The sequence below is a fragment of the Pongo abelii genome, chromosome 10, assembly GCF_028885655.2.
Source record: "Pongo abelii isolate AG06213 chromosome 10, NHGRI_mPonAbe1-v2.0_pri, whole genome shotgun sequence".
Lineage (NCBI taxonomy): Eukaryota > Metazoa > Chordata > Mammalia > Primates > Hominidae > Pongo > Pongo abelii.
Genome location: NC_071995.2, coordinates 60,107,708 through 60,131,091, shown reverse-complemented (window position 1 = coordinate 60,131,091; position 23,384 = coordinate 60,107,708). Strand labels below are relative to the sequence as shown.

General features: G+C 35.9%; 1 protein-coding gene across 5 annotated transcripts in view; it reads left to right on the top strand.

Moving 5' to 3' along the window:
* Positions 1 to 23,384, top strand: part of TAFA2 (TAFA chemokine like family member 2) — a 585,401-nt gene that overhangs the window by 207,287 nt on the left and 354,730 nt on the right. The window contains exons 12-14 of one of the 5 annotated variants that reach the window (XR_010135621.1): positions 7,749 to 7,896; positions 8,772 to 8,908; positions 10,213 to 19,363. The gene's annotated coding sequence lies outside the window, so the exon portion shown is untranslated. 5 annotated transcript variants of the gene reach the window in all.

Here is a 23,384-nt window from a genome sequence, read left to right as displayed (position 1 = left end):
TCTTATGGGGAATGCCAGACTCTTCCTTTTGTAACCTTGGGAGATGGCAGTTTCTTATCAGGAATGCTAGAGTCCCACTTTAGCAACCTTGGGACATCTTGTTGAAGGAGGTCAACGTTAGGCTCTGCCTTTTATGGTTAGGAATTCAGCTTGGCTGGGTAAGTTAGGAGGGGGCAACTTTCTGCTACGTGACTTGGGTCAGCTTGTTAAGGGAGGTAAGAGGGTAGGGGAGGAAATATGCCCGGACATGTGAGGCCCATGGAGATCCTGAGCTCTGTGTCTCTTGTCTACCGAGACCTGTGCTGTCTCAAGAGGAACACTGACAAAGCCCTGAAGGAGAAGACTGAAACCACTCATTTAGGGGAGAATGTAGGAGGGCTAACAGATTATTTGAATGTGTGATAGAGAGTAGATATAGCAAATTAGGGACATGTTGATTTTGAGATCCCTATAATAATTTAGAAGTAGAGATGTTCAGTGTTTTTAGGTCCCTGTGATATAGAAGTAGCATAAAAATATGGCTTGAGAGCTTAGAATGGGGTTTGTGTTGAAGATGTGGATTTTGGTAATCAACATATTGGTGCCAGTGTGATTCATGGATGTGGACAAGGTACTCTTGTGAGAGTACATGGGATAATAAGAAAAGAGCTCTGGGGGCAGACAGGCAATACTGGAAAATACTGATCAGTCTTTAGAGAGCCCAGAAGAGAATTGGGACAAAGTGGTATACTGGCAGCCAAGGGAGAAAAGAGGTTTGATATCTTTATAAAATTTCTTGCATGCTTTATAATACCTGTTGCATAGCCTTAGAGGGATTTAACAATCCAGTCATTAAAGGAAATTTCTTCTCCAAAATTGGCCACACTTGATGCTGATCCTCATTCTGTCACCAACAATATTACTTTCCTTTTAGCAATTTAAAAAGGAGTAGCCAAGCTTTCCTCTTTTCTAATTAAACAATCATTACTTGCTAATTTAAGAAAGAATTTTAATTTTAATTTACTCTTATGTGAAAGATAGCTTATGCAATGACTTTGAGCCAAAATATCTGTGAATATTTCTTTGTCAATTAATGGAAACAGAACACAGAATAGAAGCATCCTCATTAAACCATGTTCATATGTTTTTCAGCTTCTGAAATCACTAGTGTCAAATTAATTGAAAGAAGTGTCTCTACACTGTTGGTTTTAAGGAGCGACTTAGTCAAGTCAGCCAACAATAATTCTCTATGTTGGTAATTAATGACTTTAATAATTTATCTGGTGTTGAATAATTCCTTTTATGCTTAATGGATCCATAAAAAATTATGTAGGATTAGAAGAATTTGCAATATTTTCATTTATATTAAACATATCAGAAAGTTAATCACCTAAACCTAGACTAATATAATGAGGAATCTAAAACTCATCGAGGCTTCATTTCTTTTAGACTTCCACTCATGAGCTCCTTTCTCCTTCTCAGAGGTTCCAGTTTTAGATTATTTTTTCCCCAAAGTCTTTGATGTTGCTCTGAGCAGCTCTGCACATCTCCAGGGCCTTCAAAGAAGCTGTCTCATCTGAATATGAACCCATGAAGATATTTGTGTGATAAGAAATAAATTCTATCTTTCTTCCTTGTGCTTTGTGTGCATAGCAATAGAACTGTTGGGTAATTCTGTGGAAGAAAGTATTTAGTGGAAGCTATTGTTTTATTCCCTTCTGTTTGGGGGTAGGAGAAGTATTGTTTAAATACAACATGAGACAGGGTGAAGAATGCTCCTGGAAGGTTCTTGGCCACCATACACAGACTTATGTGTGGTGTCGAACCTTAGCAGAAGAGGAATTTGGAAGAGTAGTGAGGAGAACATTAGATTTTATTGGAGTAGATGAATTGAAAACCCTAAAGAAAACCTTAGGAAGCAGAAAAAGTATAATGATCTCACAGTGACACTTTGCTGAAGTGTAGGGCAGAAAAGTGATTTTCAAAAAAGCTTTTGCACTATAAATATTTATTTATTTATTTTAAATTAACTTCTGTTTCTAATGCCTTAAATCTCACTGAGTTACTCTGCTAACAAAACTGAAGATAATCTGGAGGCTTTTTCTCAAAGAAACTTCAAATACATTTTTTTTTCATATTTCTCCACATGTCTGTTTGATCTTTCAGCATACTATGGATTATACCAGACATGCTCAAATATAAAAGAAGTAGGAAAGACTGATCTTAGCTAACTTTTAATACAACAACACCAAGCAAAATTCACTTCCCTTTTGAAAAGTACAATTTAAATCAGTTTCATTTACTGATTAAATGAAGGTTAAAGGTTAAAGACATTGTCACAAAGAGGAAGTATGGATTTAAAGGGCATGGATTTTGGCTCAGTTCAGTGTATGCCAGTGATAACTGAGTAATATTTGCCAAGTTACTTAACCACTCTGAATTTTAGTTTAGGGTCTACAAAATAAAAATAGTGTAAGAAAGACAACGTAAGAATATTTTTGGAAAAGGTTTGTAAACAATGAAATTCAAATTCAAAACCATATAATTGAAGTTAGTTATCACTAGCAGTATAATAATCAGAGAACAATAGTTTTATGTATAGCTCATGTGGATATTCTTAGTGTTTTGGTCAGTAAGTATTCTTAAATAACTTAGTGGATTAATAAGTCTGCAAGAGTAAAAACAAAAACCCTTACTGGTAATTGACCATAAAACAATGTATATGTGTGCATATGTGTATGTATATGCGTGTATGTGTGCCTGTGTGATCTATTACTTTGGGTAGGCTAAGCTGCTGAAATGAGTGGACATGAAATGATGAAATAATTGTCCCAAGTTTAATCTTTTTATCTGACTGGCAGCTTCGCTCCTTATAGTTGTCTAGGAACAGGTCTGATATAGCCAGTCTAGCTGTGAGAATGGGGAGAGAGTCTAATCTGGGTCCAGTGATTTCCATTCAAGCAAAAGAGGTGGAATTTGCACATGTTGCCTCCTTTCATATTCCATTGTCAAGAGCTTGGACACATGGCCATGCCTAACTGCAAAAGAGCCTGGGGATGTATGCCCTCTAGCTTAGCATCTGTATCCTACCTACATATTAATTACTATCAGAAGAACAAATGATTTTAGTGGATAGTTTGTATGTCCACCATGATGGACACTGCTTTTTCCTTATTTCCCCCTTAATGAAATACACAGTACATTAAATTATTTACATATTAAATAATATATAAATAGTGCCTGGTATATAGTAAGTACTCAAGTGATAGCTGTTATTGTTATAGAAATATTTCATTTCATAACAGTGAAGAAGAATGTTGTGTTATTGGTTCAATGGTTGTCATCTGAAAATGTAATAACATTTGTGTCCATATTTCATTTGTGATGAGTTTCTTGTAGTCACTAAATCTTTAAAATTCAAGATCTTCAAGTGTGGTGGCTCACGCCTGTAATCCCAGCACTTTGGGAGGCTGAGGCAGGCAGATCACTTGAGAGCAGGAGTTTGAAACCAGCCTGGGCAACGTGGCAAAACCCCATCTCTACTAAAAATACAAAAATTAGCTGGGTGTGGTGGTGTTCGCCTGTAGTCCCAGCTGCTCAGGAGGCTGAGGCAGGAGAATTGCTTGAACCTAGGAAATGGAAGTTGCAGTGTCCCGAGATCACACCACTACACTCCAGCCTGTGCAACAGAGTGAGACTCTGTCTCAAAAAAAAAAAAAAAAAAAAAAAAAAAAAAAAAAAAAAAAATTCATGTAGATAGAAGGATTTGGATGTGCTGGATGTGAATATTTCATTTATAACCTCGCTTTGTACTGTCTGTATGAAAACAAATTGATGGTTGAAGAATATGGCTTCAGAAGCAAGAGGAAACAAGACTTTCTTAATTTTATGGCATTTTATAGCTATGGATTTGTTAGCTAAATGAAAATATACAATGTTTTCCTGCAGAAGTTCCAAAATTAATAAATTTATCACCAGTTAATTTTAATAAATTATTAATTAGCTCATAAGACATGTCACTCTTCAAATAATTAAATTGCATTAGAGATTAGAATTTGAAGGGTTTTAAAAAATGTTCCTTTTAAATGAACTCTTTAATTTCAAGATTAAGCAAAATTAAGTATTGAAATTTTTGTGATGCAAAAATAAAGTACTTAATGATATTTGCTGGAAAAAACTCTGTGCCTGTGCAATCATGCTGGCCGGAATGCCATGGTACTGTCTGAGCACAGAAACCTAAAATTAATCTTGACTTTGCCATACGTTATCTTTCTCGTGTGTGTGTGTGTGTGTGTGTGTGTGTGTTTTAACTTTGGGAAGGAGAAGGATAAAACACTTTAAACTTAAATGCCTGTGCTGCATAAGTTAATTATTGTACATTCAATGAGAAATAGTTCCTATTTAATGCTATGCTAGGCAAGTCAACAAACTGGAAGCAAGTTTGTACTCACCAACCTCGAATTCAGCACACATAGACTCAAAACGTTTGTATTGTATACTGTGGGATAGTCAAGACACAGACACCTAATTTGCTTTAGCAGCATGCCATGTGTGAGGGCTATTTCATCTCATTGGAGACAATCCCTACTCTTTCCATTCTACAAAATGATTCATTTTCGTCTGTATAGTTGTGGCATAGGAAGACCTCAGTACCATGTGGGTCCACTTGGTTCATGGCCTGTCATTTTATGATTGCAGATAACTAAAACTATTCTAAGTATCTACCATATAATCAAAAATGTAATAAAAAATAAGGGGATACTAACATGAATTTTGAAGTTAAACAGACATAAAGTCAAATTTTGGCTCTACCACTTACCAACTGTGCAATGCTATTCAAGTATTTCTGAACATGAGATTTCTGAACATGAGTTTTTTTATCTATAATATATAGATAAGATAATAACACCTACCTATAATATAACACCTACCTCAAAGGTGTTTTCTTATCTATAATGTATAGATAAGATAACAACACCTACCTATAGTATAATAACATCTACCTCAAAGGCTTAATGCGAAGATGAAATGGAGGAATACGAGATATGTAAAATGTGTGGTATACAGAAGGGAACAATACCAAAGTAATAGTGAAATCTTCAGGTGAGCATTTAGGATATCCGTAGGATGTTTTTCAGATTCCAGTCTCTATTGTTTGTCTTACTCTGTCCCCTGATCTGTATTGCCTGCTTTTGTTTTCCATGATACTATAAACTGGATATGGCACTTCCTGCCATCAGAAGCAGTATCTTGGATTAGTTTGTTTTAGCTCTTTCTCTGTCCTCTGTGCTGCTCAGTCGGAAGAGATTTTAAAGGTTTCACTGGCTTTAGATGGGAACAAGAACATTTTTTAGGTTGATGGGCTTCCCCTATCATTTAAGAGCTAACTAAACAGTTCTCATTGCAAAAGAATAAGTCATCCTAGGATGAAAGTAAACTTTGTCAGTTGATCAGGGTATCAGTTTTCTTTCTTTACTTTGCTCCATCTTATTTGGATCATTCGGTATTTTGATCTTTGGAATGGATTATTATTTATTTATTTTTAGACAAGGTCTCACTCTGTCACTCAGGCTGAAGTGCAGTGATGTGATCACGGCTTACTGCAGCCTCAACTTCCCAGGCTCAGATGATTCTCCTCCCTCAGCCTCCCAAGTAGCTGGCTGGGACTACAGGTGCACATCACCTCACCCTGCTAATTTTTTGTATTTTTTGTGGAGATGGGATTTTGCCATGTTGCCCAGGTTGGTCTTGAACCCCTGGGCTCAAGTGATCTGCCCACTTCAGCCTCCCAAAGTGCTGAGATTACAGCCATGAGACGTCATGCCTGGCCTGGAATGGATTATTATTATTATTATTATTATTTGAGACGGAGTCTCGCTTTGTTGCCCAGGCTGGAGTGCAGTGGCACGATCTTGGCTCACTGCAACCTCTGCCTCCCGGATTCACGCCATTCTCCTGCCTCAGCCTCCTCAGTAGCTGGGACTACAGGTGCCCACCACCACGCCCAGCTAATTTTTTTATTTTTATTTTTAGTAGAGACGGGGTTTCACCGTGTTAGCCAGGTGGGTCTCGATCTCCTGACCTCGTCATCCGCCTGCCTCGGCCTCCCAAAGTGCTGGGATTACAGGCGTGAGCCACTGCGCCTGGCCAGGAATGGATTATTTTAACACAGAAGGTGCAAGATTTTTGCTCAAGGATGTTGGTCCTCATGCCCATTTTACATTTTACTTTACTTATCTTTCTCTGGATATGCAACTTTGTCTAAGCCAGGATGCTTGGAGAAAAATGAGTGTGAAAAAATAGTACCTGAAATGTAGTGTAAGAAGTTTAGTTGTCTTGTTTATGAATATGCTATTAATTTTTTATAAATATTAGTGCAGTGAAGTGTATTGCATAATAAAACATCAAGAACTAATGTTCTAGGCATCTCAAAAAGAACACAGCCAAAACACAACTGTATTTCCCCTATCCTCACAAGTTCGCTTTTTCTAGTCTTTTTCATCTCAGGATGACACTATCATCCACCCAGTTGTTCAAGCCAAGTATCTAGAAGTTGGCCTTATTCTCCACATTTATCCTGTCAGCCAGGTATGATTAAACTAATATTCAAAAGCTATCTCAAGTTGTCTCCTCTCCTCTAACATCATGGCTCAGGTCTACAACTCTCTTTAGAATCCTCCCATGGATTTTTATGTCCCAACAGTACATCCCTCCATGGAGAAGTTGAAGTAATTTTTAAAAAATTTTTATTTTGTAAAGACAGAGTCACCCTATGTTGCCCAGGCTAGTGTCCAGCTCCTGGCCTCAAATAATCCTCCCGTCTCGGCCTCCCAAAGTGCTTGGAGTAATGTTTTAAAAGTGTGAATGAGACCATGTTGCTCTCCTGCTTGAACTCCCTCAAAGCTTCCCATCTCACCTAGAAGAAAAATCACTCTCCTTACTCAGGCTTACAAAGTCCTACATGATCATTCACCTGTCTCCTCTTTGAGCTTATTTTGTGATCCTTTTCTCACCCCCGCTTCCTGTGCTCTAGCCACATGCTGACCTGTTCCTGGAGACCTGTTCCTTCTTAGCATTCCGATTTCAGCCTAAATGCCACCTTTCTAGAGAGGCCTTTTCTATTGCTTTCCATCACATTGTTGCATTTAGTCTTTCTGTAACACTTATACCCTCTGATCACTAGGCTCCCAGCTTCTTGAGAGGAACTCCACAGGTTCTCTTCATCACTGTATTCACAGTACTCAGAACTGTGTCTGTCTGCAAGAGGTTTAATACGTATTTGTTGAAAGACTTCTTTTTCTTTTTACTTAAGTAGCATTATTTGCAGTTTGCATCTTAAACAGGACTCAACTTCACATTAATGATGTAAGGGCATTAAGTGATGGTGGGTTGTGCCAGTTTATTTCGTGTGTTCAGATTTGATAATTCTATCTGAAATTTGGTGTAGCTGAAACATTCATGTTTTATAACCAAAAGCTGAACAATAAGAATATAATAAACCAGACACTGTCCCCTGCAATCATGAATGTGAAAAACAGAAAAGAGAAAAAATAAATAAGAAATAGTGTAGTGACAGCTTATAATATACTAAAATGATATTCATGATTATTTAACCTTTAGGTAAAGTATTCAGAGTCCAAGGCAGTTAGGAGGCTTTTCTGTGGAAAGCTGGGATGCTATTTTTTTTGAAGTGCAAATGATTTCTGAATTTGTTATCAGATCACTCTTAACTCATTGGATAATTACAATTATTTTTTCTTTTACTCTAGGTGTAGCCCTAACTACTAGCAGAGGCAAGAGAATAGAGCTATGCCACTTCCTCCATCAGTAAGGGAGCACTCAATGCAAACTCCCTAGGAAAGAGCTGCTAACAAAAGTCTTTGTGTTTCAATTAAACCAAGGAAAGTGAAGTATCAGGTTGTTGACTATAATTGCTTTTATGGTTATTGCTCTTAGCTGGTATATTTTAATGCCGTTTTTCACTATGTGTCTCATGAGCTTTGTAGCATATTCTCTCTCACATACACACACACACAGACTTTTCTTGTCTGTATAGAAAAAATAGTATTACTTGAGGTTTGCTTAAAAATGTTGCAAATTGTGTCAGTATTAGAAAGAGATTAAGATAACTCTGCAGTCCATTGCTATTATTACACCTCATTCAAGACATTTTTTAACCTCAAATTCCCCAATAATGTTCTAAAAATAAAGCAGCACAAGAAACAAATATCTTAAAGAGGAAACTGCCTTCTGTGTCTTTGGAATTTCCTCTAGTTCCTTGCTGAGAGCTGGTCTCAGACAGCTCTGGGAAGAATGAATCAATGGATGAATTAATATTACTCCCAAAACTTGCATGCAAGTGTATAAATGTCTTCAGGAAGTAAGGCCACCTTGCAACAGTATAAATTTTAGGAAGAACTTGACATATATACATTGGCTATAACAAACGTTGTATTTAATCTAAATAAAAGTGTTCTTATTTTAAAATGGGTTAGCAAATCTTTTCAGTGTTAATGATGCATGCCATGATTATGCACATTAAAGTGAAGCAGTGTGCTTGGTCACTATTGTGTTGTTCTTGTCATGTGAAAGAACTAAAATTCAAACAACCAAAGGGGACAGTTGAGTCCTGTGTAACAATATATTATGTGTTTTCTTTTTTCAAGTATAAAAAACGAGCACTTGGACTCTGTATGTAAGGAACTTTTATGTTTTCTGGTTCTTATGAACTGCTCAACCCTTGTTAGCTAGTGTCATTATAAGGTTTAAGGCATTTCTTGTCTATTTTTCAGGTACCATTGGGAGTTGTTCATGCTATGAAAATACAGTTTGACTGTACTCCTGGTGTACGTAGCATCTGAAAGTGGCTGTCTATCCAGGAAGTAGCTTAAGCCCTGGAAAGCTGTAGTTCGGCATGCTCTTAATTTTGGTAATTCATTATGTGGTGTGTATAGGGCAGAGGATTGGATGCCATCCCTGTCCCCTTGGACTCATACTAAGAGCATCAGATTAGTGATTTCCAGAAAATAAACAAAACACACCTTTAAAGAAACCTCTGTTTTGATTCTTTCCTGCCCATATGCCATTAGGGATTTGCTGTTAGGGTCACAGATAAACTAAAAAGGTTAATAGGCTGTCATGGAGCAGTGAGAAGGGAGTCAGCCTGGAGAACAACAGACTAGTGTGGAGCCCAAAAGTCATTTAACGATGGCTTCCATAGATCACATAAATAAATCCTCTCTGTGGAAATTGCAGCACAAAAATTGCTCTGCTTTTGTGATTGAGGTTTTCAAGCTGGCTTTCTTTATTTCTAGAGAGCATATGCTTTATGATGTCCCCACATAGGAAACTTTAAGAAAATGGAGAAAATGTGTGACATTCAGACCTCATAGTTTAGGAGTCACATCTTTCTATTTGTGTTGGCATTGATGTTGGTAACACTGATGCATTCAGTTAGTATGAATTAATAGTTTCTACTTTTAAATGATTGTCTATGATTATAAATATTTCTGATGGATGTAATCATGTAGACTGTTTATTCTTATTTCCCAGTGATTCTTGACAATGGCCAAGTACTACAAGACATCTGAATCCTCTATATGAGGTCAAAAATAATTTTAGGCTTGGTAAAGGAGAAATCTTCTAAATTGGTTTTTTGAATTATATTTGTAAATTTTGAATAATATTTTGTAAATTTTCCATTGTCATGTTCCAACAGAAAGTGAGCCCCTCTGATGATTTTACTGGCATGATAGATGAGCCGCTTGCTTAACTATTGTAAGACCTATTTCAAAGAGGCAGGTAGAAGATTTGATAATTGTTCTTTGGGTACCAGCAGAAAAAATAGCTTAACTTTTCTAATTTTTAGCATTTCAAAAGAGAGCAGAGGTGAGTTATAAAAAGAGAATGAGTACCATCTCATCTTGTTCTCTCAGAACTCCATCCTCAAGACACCAATGTGGCTGATTTGCCTAGGTAGCTGAGGGTGTGCTATAGGAACTGAACAGAGGTTCACAGAGAGCGAAAGTCACCTTATGTGGGGGTATTTGTAGTTTAAACTTTCTTGAAGATTAACTTTGTATAGCTAGTTCATGCCTTTCATATCTATGAGAACATTCATCACGACATTTCCTGTATTTAAAAAATAGAGATCTGTTCTGATTTGTGTTAGAGTTTGTATTTTCAAAGTGAGGAAGGTAAATAAGCTTTCTTTTTTTTTTTTTTTTGTAAAAGGAATTGTAGACCAGTGACTACAGAATTGCGTTATTGTGGAATTGTGGAATGCAGTTTGTGGATGTGAAGATCTGACACTAAGAATTTTCCTTTCTTTAGAAGAATCTGAAAAAAAAGTAAAAACAAAAATTATTAAAAGGAAAGAAAAGGAAAGTAATAGACACATAAGTTGAAATAAATGCAGTAAACAAATAATATACAAATGCAAATCTAATTGTGAAGTCTGATGTTTTATTAGTTTTTTCAGTGATATCTGGATATTTAAAAGTCACCTGAATATTTCTTGAAAGTTCATTTTGATGTTGTAAGGACAGTGAAATTCTGTCTGATACTTTACCATTAAAAAATTGGGCTACTATGCTACAGAAGTATAGTAACCAAAATGGCATGGTACTGGCATAAAAACAGACATAGATCAGTGGAACAGAAAAGATAACCCCGAGATAAATCCATACATCTACAGTGAACTCATTTTTTGACAGAGGTGCCAAGAATGTACATTAGAGAAAGGACCTTCTCTTCAATAAGTGGTGCTGAGAAAACTGGATATCCATATGAAGAAGAATGCAACTTACCTCTGTCTCTCTTCATACACAAAACCCAAATAAAAGTGGAGTAAAGACTTAAATCTAAGACCTCAAACATTGAAACTACTAAAAGAAAACATAGAGGAAACTCTCCAGGACATGGGACTGGACAAACATTTCTTGAGTAATACCCCACAGGCACAGGCAACCAAAGCAAAAAATGGACAAATGGGATCACATCAAGTTAGAAAGCATCTGCACAGCAAAGGAAACAATCAATCAACAAAGTGAAGATACAACCCAAAGAATGGGAGAAAATATTTGCGAACTACCGCCTGACAAGGGATTAATAACCAGAATATATAAAGAGCTCAAACAACTCTATAGGAAAAAATCAAATAACCCAATTAAAAAACTGAGCAATGGCGAGTTAATGGGTGCAGGACACCAGCATGGCACATGTATACATATGTAACTAATCTGCACATTGTGCACATGTACCCTAAAACTTAAAGTATAATAATAATAATAATAATAATAAAAAAACCACTCTAAAAAATAAATAAATAAAATGCAGATGTACTCTTGACTAAGCTATGAAAACTGTAAAGTATCTTTCAACTAAAAGATAAGAGGATTTTGACCTGCCAAAAAAAAAATTAGCAAAGGATTTGAATAGACATTTTTCAAAGGAAGACATCCAAATGGCAAACAGGCATATGAAAAGGTGCTCAACATCATTGATCTTCAGATAAATGCATATCAAAACTACAAAGAAATATTATCTCGTCCCAGTTAAAATGGCTTTTATTCAAAAGACAGGCAATAACAAATGCTGGGGAGGATGTGGAGAAAAGGGAACCCTCTACACTGTTGGTAGGAATGTAAATTAGTACAACCACTATAGAGAACAGGTTGGAGGTTCCTTAAGAAACTGAAAATAGGGCTAACATATAAGCCAGCAATCCCACTGCTGAATATATGTCCAAAAGAAAGGAAATCAGTAGGTTGAAAATATATCTGCATTCCCATGTTTATTACAGCACTATTCAATATAGTCATGATTTGAAAGCAACCTGTGTTCATCAATAGATGAATGGATAAAGAAAATGTGGTACACATACACAATGAAGTACTATTCAGCCATAAAAATAATGAGATCCTGTTATTTGCAACAACATGGATGGAACTGGAAGTCATTATGTTAACTGAAATAAGCCAGACACAGAAAAAAAAAACAAACAGATATTGCTTGTTCTCTCACTTATTTGTGGAAACTAAACATGAAAATAATTGAACTCATTGAGATAGAGAGCAGAAGGATGGTTACCAGTAGCTGGGAAGAGTAGTGAGGGTGGTGGGGAGAAGTGGGGGGAAGTGAGGATGGTTAATGGGTACAAAAAATTGTTAGAAAGAATGAATAAGACCTAGTGTTTGTTAGCACAACAGGGTGGATAGTAAAAAATAATTTAATTGGACACTTAAAAGGACACTTAAAAATAACTAAAAGAGTATAATTGGATTGTTTGTAATACAAAGGATAAATGCTTGAGGTGATGGATACTCTATTTATCTGAATGTGATTATCATGCATTGCATGCTGATATCAAAATATCTCATATACCCCATAAATATATATATACCCTACTATGTACACACGTGTGCATGCCTGCACACACACACACACACACACACACACGGCTGTTTCAGCAAAAAAAGTGTTATCCAGCCTTTTATTTGAATGGGGAATTCTGTTTTTTACTTTTCAGTTACTAATTCTCAGTTACTAATTCTTTCACTTTGAAAAAATTACTGTTCCTAATCACACAGAAATGACAGGGTTTATCTACAGCTTTTCCTACATGCACTGGTGCTTTCAAGATTACACTGATATTAATAATTGTAACCAGCTTTTTTATAAAGTGGTATGGCTCTGGAGGCTGTTGGTGTGTTCTGCAACTGACATGCAAGTAAAAACCACTTTTCTTTTATTATTTTGTGGATGATAAGGCTGAGTACAGGTGTAAATATTACTTTTGAAGTAAAATATATGTACAGAACTCAGTTTTAGTTCTACCCCTACTAATCACTAAACACGCACACACACACACAACACGCACACACACACACGGAAGTTTTATCAGCATACACAGTGCTTCTTGGCTAGTGAAACCGTATGATTTTAAAAATTGACCACACTTGATGCTTTTTGGATATGAACACATGCTAAGAATAAATATAAAGGAGCTTATAATATATTGGGCTCTGGGCCTGTGCCCAGATGCTATCACATATATTTTGGTTTCAATACTGATTATGATTTGGAGTTTCCAAGTGCACATTTTTTCAACATTGTTTTGGTATTTTCATCGGTAAGACAAGGCAGGAAAATAAGATCCAAGAGGCTCTCTGCTATAATCAGTCATTGTTTATTCACAGAATCCTGGTCTGCAATAGGTTGCTGAATATTTGATTTTTGTAATTTGGAAATTCCTTTTCCTGTTTACTACTCATATTAATATTGTTGACATTTGGACTGCTGTTCTGTACTCAGGTTTTTTCCTGGAAGTGAGGTGTATCACCTTAACAAACTTTTTCTTAGTAAAACTTTCTGTTTTACTTTCTGTAAATACTTTCTGATTTCGTGCAAAGCTTATACTCATTATGAAAATAGCTTGCAGAAAATGCTTGTACTATGACTGGTTTTTGGAACTAAATTCCTTGGAGGAAAAACAAGCCTGTATGATTTTAATCTTGAGGGAGCATAGTGTTAAAATATAGCAACAACAGCTATCTAAAGTAATATTATATGTAGCATTCAATAATATATGCACAAGACTTCATATTGTCAGTCAAAATAGTAAAATTAATATTGATGACTTAGAGAAATATAGACAACGGAAACTGAACCTCTAGTTTATAAAATAGTACAAATTCAATAGAAGACTTACTGTGAAGATTGTTAGTGGTATTCCTACAGTAATAGGTATTGGAAGTTCTGAGGATTATATGAAAACCATGCTCATTTGGAAGCTATTACTGACCACAATTTATGACAGGTTTGCAGATGGATTAATACATAGTGAACTAAAGTGTACCTTAATAGCACTTATGAGGGAATGAAATTCAGTCATATAAGTTACTTAAAAATTATATATGAAGAAAATGAAACATTTAATGATATTGAACAGAAACATTTTTATTTGGATAACTGTCTTAAGATTTTGCATTCTTTCTGTTGAATCCACCAAGTGGTACAGTTCTGGAGGAAATTTGAAAACCAAAGTCCAACAGATTTGGGTGGTGTATATTTTTTCTTTTATTCTCTTTTCATTGTTCTTGGCTTACAAGTTGCCTCTGGATTCGCTTTTAATGTTATACTGGCAATACATTAATAAGAAAACATAGGTAAGTTGTTTATTGGCACAACTGTGTTTTTGTTTTTGTTTTTGTTTTTTTAGTTATTCAAAAACCAAGTGGGTTTGTGGAATGGCAACTACAGGTTTTAAATAGGCACGAACTTTTTTATGTATATGTACAGTGATAACAATATGGCAAAATAGCTGTCTATGTGTTCCAAAATTCCACAAAATATAAATATCTTTGTCTTCATCATGTAAAAAATAATAGTGTTTACAATTGTTAGGTAAAGTTTTTAGTACATTTAAAAAATGAACTCAGATTCAGATTTAAAATTCCAGCCCTGTCATTTGTTAGCTACTTAACCTTAAATCAGCTTAGAAAATTCCCCCTGAGCCTCAGTTTTCTCATCTCTAAAATGATCATGACACATAAATTACACAGCTCTCGTAAGCAATTATTAATATATATTAAGCACCTACCATTGTCTAAGAAACAATGTAAGTGAACAACAAATAATAGCTCTCATTGTTTTTCTACAAGTTGCTTTCCTTTTCTTAATCTTAAATATTAGGATTATCCAATCTATTGTGTGTGTGTGTGTGTGTGGGCATGTGTGTGCGTGTGTGTGTGTGTGTCCAGCCACCCTTACATACCAAAAACTATTGGCTTTCTTTATATTTTGATTCATTTTTAGAAATATCTGTATCATGAACAATGATTAAGCTTTGCTCTTAAAGGTTTTTGATTATAGGAAATTTGTATGTTGTATATCTCTATTAACCATAACAGTTGATACATCAAACCACCTGGTGTTCATTTGGATAACAAAGAATTTTCTATGTGAATAGCATTCATTGTGCAAATGGAAAGACAGCAAAATATAATTTGGTTAATCATTAAGATGAACACTTCAGTGTCTCTGTATCTGCCTTTCTATCAAAGGTGCCTTTTCTAAGGCTGCATACTAAATGGATTCCATTGCTATAGAAAGTTCCCAGGAGTGTTGAATAAAGGTTAACCCAAACTATATATAGAATACATATTTCTGTTTCTTCAGATAAACTTTAACAGATAAATGAATACGAATTTGATGGTAGGAAATGGCTCCTAGATTTATTCATAACTCTGAGTAGATAGATATATAGCCCAATTATTATGGTTATTAGTTTAGCTTAGCATCAGGAATTGGAGGACTATTTCATGTTAAGATTTTAAGGAAATATTTAATAGTAAGAGATTATAACCAATTTTACCTTCTACAAATAGCCAGGACAACTTTCATGCTGAAGGACTACCATAGAGTTAAGTCACTAGGGCTGTGTGGCAGGCAGAATAACGGTCCCCCCAAATATGTCCATGTCCTAATATTCAGAACTTGTGAATATATTACCTTATATGACACAGGTTGTGATCAAGAGTAGGGGTATTGAGATGGGAGATCTTCCTAGATTATCTAGGTATGCCCTCTAATCATGAGTCTATCAAAGCAGTAAACCTTTCCCTGGTTGGGTCAGAGAAATAAGACAGAAAGAGAAGGAAGAAAAATGTGAAGCATGACATGGATTCCATCCGCTGTTGCTGGCTTTGAAGGCAGAAGAAAGGGGCCATGAGCCAAGGAATGTGGTGGCCTTTAAAAGCTGGGAAAGGCCTTTACCTTAGGGCCAGCAGGAAAATGGGGACCTCTACTATTCAACCATAAAGAACTTAATTTTATCAACAACATAAATGAGCAAGAAATGGATTCACTTCTAGAGCCTCCAGAAAGGAACGCAGCCTTCTGACAGCTTGATATTAGTCTGGTGAGACCTTTATTGTACTTGAGAAATGGAAGATAATAAGTTTGTGTTGTTTTAAGTCACTAAGTTTGTGTTAATTTGTTATGGCAACAACAGAAAATGGATACAGGTGTGTTAACGTCTCCATACCGTTCCAAGCAAGTCAAGACAAGGAGGTAGTGGGATTGGACCTTATTAGATATAACCTCAGAGTGGAAAGAGGCCAAGTTGGCTTGGCATCTGTACTACTGACTCAGTGAGCAGCCCCCTATCACCACTGCAGCATGAGGAAGGCTTTCACTTCTTGTCAGGTCGCAATGAAACCACATCTCCAATTCCAGTATTATTAGTCTTACGCCTCGTCAGTGTTCCCCTCCCAGATGCAAGAAGTGTGAGTTCTCCCAAGAGTATACAGTGTATTGTTAACAGATTTAGCAAATACATTAAGACAGTAGACTTGATCTTGAAAATGAGGGGTAACATTCAACTCTAAGTAAAGTGGCCAGGTAAGGGAGTTTTATGTTTTGCATCTCTTTTTTTTTTGTTGAGAGAGTCTTGCTCTGTTGTCCAGGCTGGAGTGCAGTGGTACCATCTCAGCTCACTGCAACTTCTGTCTCTCAGGCTCAAGCAATTCTCATGCCTCAGCTTCTGGAGTAGTTGGTTCCACAGGCGTGCACCATTGTACCTGGCTAATTATTGTATTTTTAGTAGACATGGGGTTTTGCCATGTTGGCCAGGCTGGCATCTCTTTTTTTTTCCCCGAGCCTCCCCTGGGCCTCTTGGTGCCGTGTCTTCCCCACTCTTACAATAAATAGCTCAGTACTCTCATGCTTACTAGAATGTAGGTTCCCAGTAGGCAAGGATTTTTGTCACCTTTATCCACTAAAATGTCTTCAAAAGTAAAAAGTACTCTGATCTGATACATTGTATATGTTCAATAAATATTCAATGAATGAATAAATGATGTTTTCTTAGTTTTCCTTAGGCATCGTATAGTTTAACTTATTCATGTAGTGCCTCTACTTTCCAAAATTAATTCTTACACCTCATAAAATGAGTAACCTCCTAGTGACAATCTCATTAAATTATATTAGGAGATTATACTAAAAATGTAGCATAATTTTCTTTTTCTCATCTTGTGACTCCTCTTTCATTACCCGATAATAGCATATACAGTCTTATGGCTCTTAGCGATGGAGATATGTTCTGAAAAAATGTGCCGTTAGGCGATTTTGTCATGCGACATCACAGAGTGTAATTTCACAAACTTCGATAGTAAAGCCGACTACACACCGAGGCTATATGGTATAGTCTGTTGCTCCTAGGCTACACACATGTACATCATGTTACCGTACTGAATGCTGTGGGCAGTTGTAACATAATTGTAAGTATAAGTGTATTTAAAATATTAAAATATGGAAAAGGTAGAGTTAAAATACTGTAGAAAAGACAAAACATGGCCCACCTGTACAGAGCACTTCACCATGAATGGAGATGGAGATGGCAGGATTGGAAGTTGCTCTGGGTGAGTCAGTTAGTGAGTAATGACTGAAGGTGAAGATTTAGGACATTATTATATGGCACTGTAGATTTTATAAATGCTGTACACTTAGGCTACACTAAATTTATTAAAAATATTTTTTCTCCAATAATAAATTAACCCTAGCTTACTAAAACTTTTTTTACTTTATAGGCTTTTCTTTTTTTTTTTAAACTTTTGACTCTGGTAATAACACGTCACTTAAAATGCATTTTACAGCTGTACAAAAATATTTTCTTTCCCTTTAAACTTTTTTAATTTTTAATTTTTATGCATACATAGTAGATATTTATGGGGTACATGGGATGTTCTTTATTATTACTCTATAAGCTTTTTTCTATTTTTAAAATTTTAAATAAATTTTTTACTTTTAAAGTTTTTGTTAAAAACTGTGACACAAACATACACGTTAGCCTAAGCCTAGACGGGGTCAGGATCATCAGTATCACTGTCTGCAGCCTCCATATCTTGTCCCACTGGAAGGTCTTCAGGGGCAGTAACCCGCATGGAGCTACCATCTCCTATAATATCAATGTCTTCTTCTGGAATACCTCCTGAAGGACCTGCCTGAGGCTGTTTTACAGTTAAATTTTTTTTAAGCAGAAGGAGTACACACTAAAACAGTGATAAATATGGTATAGTAGATACATAAAGCAATAACATTGTCATTTATTATTATTATGATGTATTGTACACTATTGTATGTGCTATGCTTTTATAAGACCGGCAACACAGTGAATTTGTTTACACCAGCATCACTACAAACACGTGAGTCATGCATTGATCTAGGACATTATAACAGTTATCACAAGATGAAAAATTTTTCAGCTCCATTATAATCTTATAGGACCTCCATTGTATATGTGGCCCATTGTTGACCAAAATGTCATCATGTGATGCATGATTGTATTTATTATTTGCAACATTCCTAGATCCATCTGCCTATAGAAGCTTGTATTTCTTGGCTGCTGAGGGCAGAGGACAGGAGACAAAGTCTAAAGCCCACCCAAAGTGGGTCATTTTAGAGACCAAACGGCTGTATCCTCAGTGAAGGAGTAAAATGGTAAAAATCCATTGTGCAAGAAAGCAAGGCAAGACTCCTGACCCCCAGAAACTGTGAAATAATAAATGTGTGTAATTTTAAGTTACTAAGTTTGTGGTAATATTGTTCTGAAACAATGATAGCTGATAGCTAATACAGATCCTCACAAACTTGAGATACAGGAATTATCAGACATAAAATTATAAAAATATTTTAATATAGTAGGAAGAAATAAAAGATCAAATTAAAATATAAATGAGGAACAAGTGACCTTGAAACTGAGTATACAGAATTGAAAAATGAATAGAACATCTAAATGAAAAATATAAAAACTGATATTAAACAGTTAATGAACAGCCTAAACAATAGACATAGCTGAAAATGGAATTTGTGGCCTACAAGAAGCACTGAAAATTATTCAAGATGAACTTATCATGACTCCTGCTGTTGACTCTGCCTGGAATACTTTTCTTCAGGTGGCCACATGGCTTGCTCCTTCATTTCTTTCAGATTTCTGCTCAAATAATACCTTATTCTGGAGCCCTTTCCTGACCATGTATTATAAAACAGCAACCCCCTCCCCGCCACTGCTAAACTTCTGCTATCTCTTACCACTCTTTACTTTTCTTCACAGTTTTGTTACCTGGTGACATTCTATTTATTAACATAGTTGTTTGTTGCTTGTCTCCCCAATCCTACTCAATAGACTGTTCTTCATGCTTAGTGCAGCAGCCCCACGGCCTAAAATAATGCTCGTCCCATAGCAGCAGTTCAATAATTACTTTCATCTTTTTATTTTTATTTTTTAGAGACTGGGTATCCTTCTGTCGCCCAGGATGGAATGCAGTTGTGCAATCATAGATCACCGGAGCCTCAAACTCCTGGGCTCAAGGGATCTTTCCGCTTCAGCCTTCTGATAGCTGGGACTACAGACTCATGCCAGAACACTCAGATATATATATATATATATTTTTTGGTTGTTGTTGTTGTTGTTTTGTTTTGAGACAGAGTCTTGCTATGTCACCCAGAATGGAGTGCAGTGGCGTGATCTGGGCTCACTGCAAACTCCGCCTGCCGTGTTCACGCCATTATCCTGCCTTAGCCTCCAGAGTAGCTGGGACTACAGGCGCCCGCCACCACGCCCGGCTAATTTTTTGTACTTTTAGTAGAGACGGGGTTTCACCGTGTTAGCCAGGATGGTCTCGATCGCCTGGCCTCGTGATCCGCCTTCCTCGGCCTCCCAAAGTGCTGGGATTACAGGCGTGAGCCACTGCGCCCACGCTCAGATATATTTTAAAAAGTTTCTGTAGAGATGGGGTCTCACTGTGTTGCTTAGGCTGGTCTCAAACTCTTGGGCTCAAGTGATCCTGTTACCTTGGCTTCCCAAAATGACGAGATTACAAGCATGAGCTACCATGCCCAATTGAACAATTACTTCTTGAATGAAAGAATGCATGAAACGGACACAGAAAATAAAAAAAAAGGGGTGAGAAAACATGAAAAGGAGGGCAGGATATGAAACACAGCGCTGTCAGACATACTATAGCTGTACTTATTTACTGACTTCCTTGCCTCATTCAAATGTAAGACCTCTGAGGGAAGGACTCAGACTGAATTATTCACTGCTGTATCTGCAGTGTCTGTAAATCGGTGCCCAGCACATAGTGAGCACTCCATAAACATGGCTAAATAAAACAATAAGTGAAAAGTCTGATATCTATCTAATCAGGATTGTGGGAGGAGAGAGAGAATGAGGGAGAAGCAAATTTTGAAGAGTGGGAATTTCCAAAATTGATGACAGATTCTACTCCTTAGGTTAGGAAAACCCAAGGAATCCCAAGTGAACAAACAGAAATCTCACTAAAGGCCCATCATCATGGGAGTGAGATGATCTTATAATCAGCTCCACGGTAAAGACAGATTCCTTACAAAGGAATGACAGGCATAGTTGACTTCTCAATAGCAAGAATGGAAACCAGGAGACAGTGGAATAATATCTTAAATTATTAAAAGAAAACAATGTGTAGCTTCAATTTTATATTCAGCAAATCAGTTTTATTTATTTATTTTTAGAATGAGAGCAAAATGAAGATATTTTCAGACAAAGAGAGAGCTTGCCATTAGCTGATCCTTCATTAAAGGAAATTATAAATAATGAATTCAGAAGTGATTCCTTAAGTGAGATCTGAATGCAAGAGGGAATGGTGAGCGAAGAAAATCAGAAACCTGTGGTTACAGCTGAACTGATACCCGCCACATGAATCAATAACAACAATGTCTAATTAGTGTGGTTAAAATGATAGAACTTAAATATATGGCAATTGCAAATAATTGAGTGTGAAGTATTAAGGATTTAAAGTGGCCTAAATTCCTATGTTTTTTGAAAGGAAGGCAATGATACTGATTAATTTTAGACTTTACCTTCTTAAGTGTGCATAGTAACATTTCACGAAAAAGGAACTCAAGAGACAGTACATAATTTCCAAACTGAGTAAAGTAAAACAAATTGAATGACAAAGTAATTTAATAATTTAAAATAAAGAAAAAATAAGAAAAACAAACAGTATAGAAAATGAGAGAAAAATAGAAAGCACAACATAATATAGTAGGAATAAACCCTCATATAATCATAATTAGAAAGAAAACACAGTTTTAGGAGATGGCTCATCAAAATCAAAATTTGGTTTCTTGAGAAGACTAACATAACATCTTGTGAGATGGATCAGAAGAAGAAGAGAAAAAAAGCAATCAAGAAAAAATACTAAGAATTAAAAGGAGAGACAAAACTGAGATATTAGCAAGATCAGAAACATACTGTGAATAATTTAATGGTAATAAATTTGAGAACTTAAACAAAAGGGGAAAAATTTTGAAAATCACCTCCTACCAAAATTCAAGAAGAAATAGAAAACTTGAAACATTTTATGAGCATTGAAGAAATTAAATCAGTAAAAATCTTCCCACAAATTAAACACTAGCCTCAGATGGTATTATGGGTAAGTTCATCCCAACCTTCAAAAACAAATAATTTCAGTATTCCACCAAAAACGTTTCCAGGGAATAGCAATGAGAGGTATGTACACTCTTGACACCTAACTTAGAAAAGGACAGCATGAGAGACTAAAAACTACAGGCCTTTCTCTCTCAAGAGCATAGATAGAAAAACTTTAAACAAAATACTAGCTAACTTTATCCTAACCACAGATTAGAAGTGCCTTCGGGCCCCCATCTTTTTTTTGTTGTTGTTGTTGTTGTTGTTATTGTTATGCTTGATGTAGGCAGCACCCATTTCTCCTCCTAGTGAATGCAGTGGTTGGTGTGTCCGAAATGGTTTTTGATTTTCATTTTCGTGGTCAAAACATAGGTGATCTCCCTGTTTTTGGGATATCTTTGAGGAAGGACTTGCTTATTCCTAGGTGTTAAGATTGAGTCAGAGCAGACCCAAGTGTCCAGTGGTTGCCTTAGCTCAGCCTTAGAAAGTTGCAAAATGCAGAGATGGGACACCAGAAGAGTGGGCATGTTGTGTGGGAAGCAGGGTTGGTGGGGGAGCCCATGGACCTCAGGCCTCCAGGTCCCTGCAAGTTCTAGAACAATTTCTTCCACCAATACACTATCACTGACTGGTTATACCATGTGCAAACACTACTACTAATTTAAATTTAATTATTATTATATACCACACTGGTGGTTGTAAACATCAGTTGAACTTTTCAATGTCTAAATATTGTGGTTAGTTGTTTTTATGTAATCATATTCTATTCATACTTTCAAAAATTAGAGGAAATATTGGTTACTGTAATAGCATTTTGCTAAATTGAAGAAGGGAGTGTTTTAAATATCTAGCGATGTAGCAAGCTATTGTGTGGGTTGCCTTGTCCTACTCAACTTCAAATATTCACCCCCCCCTCATAATAAAAGCATTATAGGAGATAGAGAAATTAAAAAAGAAAAGTATAATTTCCATTTTTCAAAAACCTAAGTCATAATATCAGGAATGAATTTGGCCTTTAATGCAGAAAACAATTTTTCTGTATTTGTTAGAACTTTAGATATTGTGGGCATATACTGAAATCCTGATTTTGAGTGGGAAGTGAACTACATAGAAGCAAGAGTTAAGAATTTTGCATTTTAGTTTTATACTTACATTTATGTATGATAGCTCTCTATTGACTTTCAAAGGTTTTTGACAGTAACCTATAATAAGAAATGGATTTTAATTGTAATCCAACATACACACACATACTCATGTAACTAAAAATATACTTTATGAAAAGATACTTTTATTATAGATATGATGTGTTCTAGTATCTCTATTCTTTTCTATTTTTTTCTAGTCTATCATTTTACTAAAAAATTGCAAGTTGTGAGCCACTATATTAATTCTGGGGATTTAGAAATAGGTTATAACCTGAACTTTGAAAAATGCAATCTAAAATGTAACCAGATAGCTAATATCTTTTTAGATGACTGTTGATTTTTATTATTAGAAATTATTTAGGTATAATTATCTAAAATCATTTCTGTTTTTTTCAATCTTTCTAGTTTGTCATTGAAATGGTGGCACAATAGTACTTGTGACCTGCATAACACATAATCATCTTTGATAAGTTTAATTCTGCTGCTGAAGATCAAAATTAATACCGGCGGAGACAATGTAGAAATATTTATACTTATCATTGTAATAAGTTGACTAAATGGTATGTGAAAATATCACATGGAGAGACTCTTTTCTACTTCAGAAATTTATTTCTTAGTATTCTGAAGTATATGGGCTAAATATTGACTGCTATAGTTATCTTAGTCTGTTTAGGATTTTGTAACAAAATACAAATAATCGTGTTGTTTATAAAGGACAGAAATTTATTTCTCACAGTTCTGAAGGCTGAGAAGTCCAAGATCAGGGTGCTGGCAGATTCAGTATATGG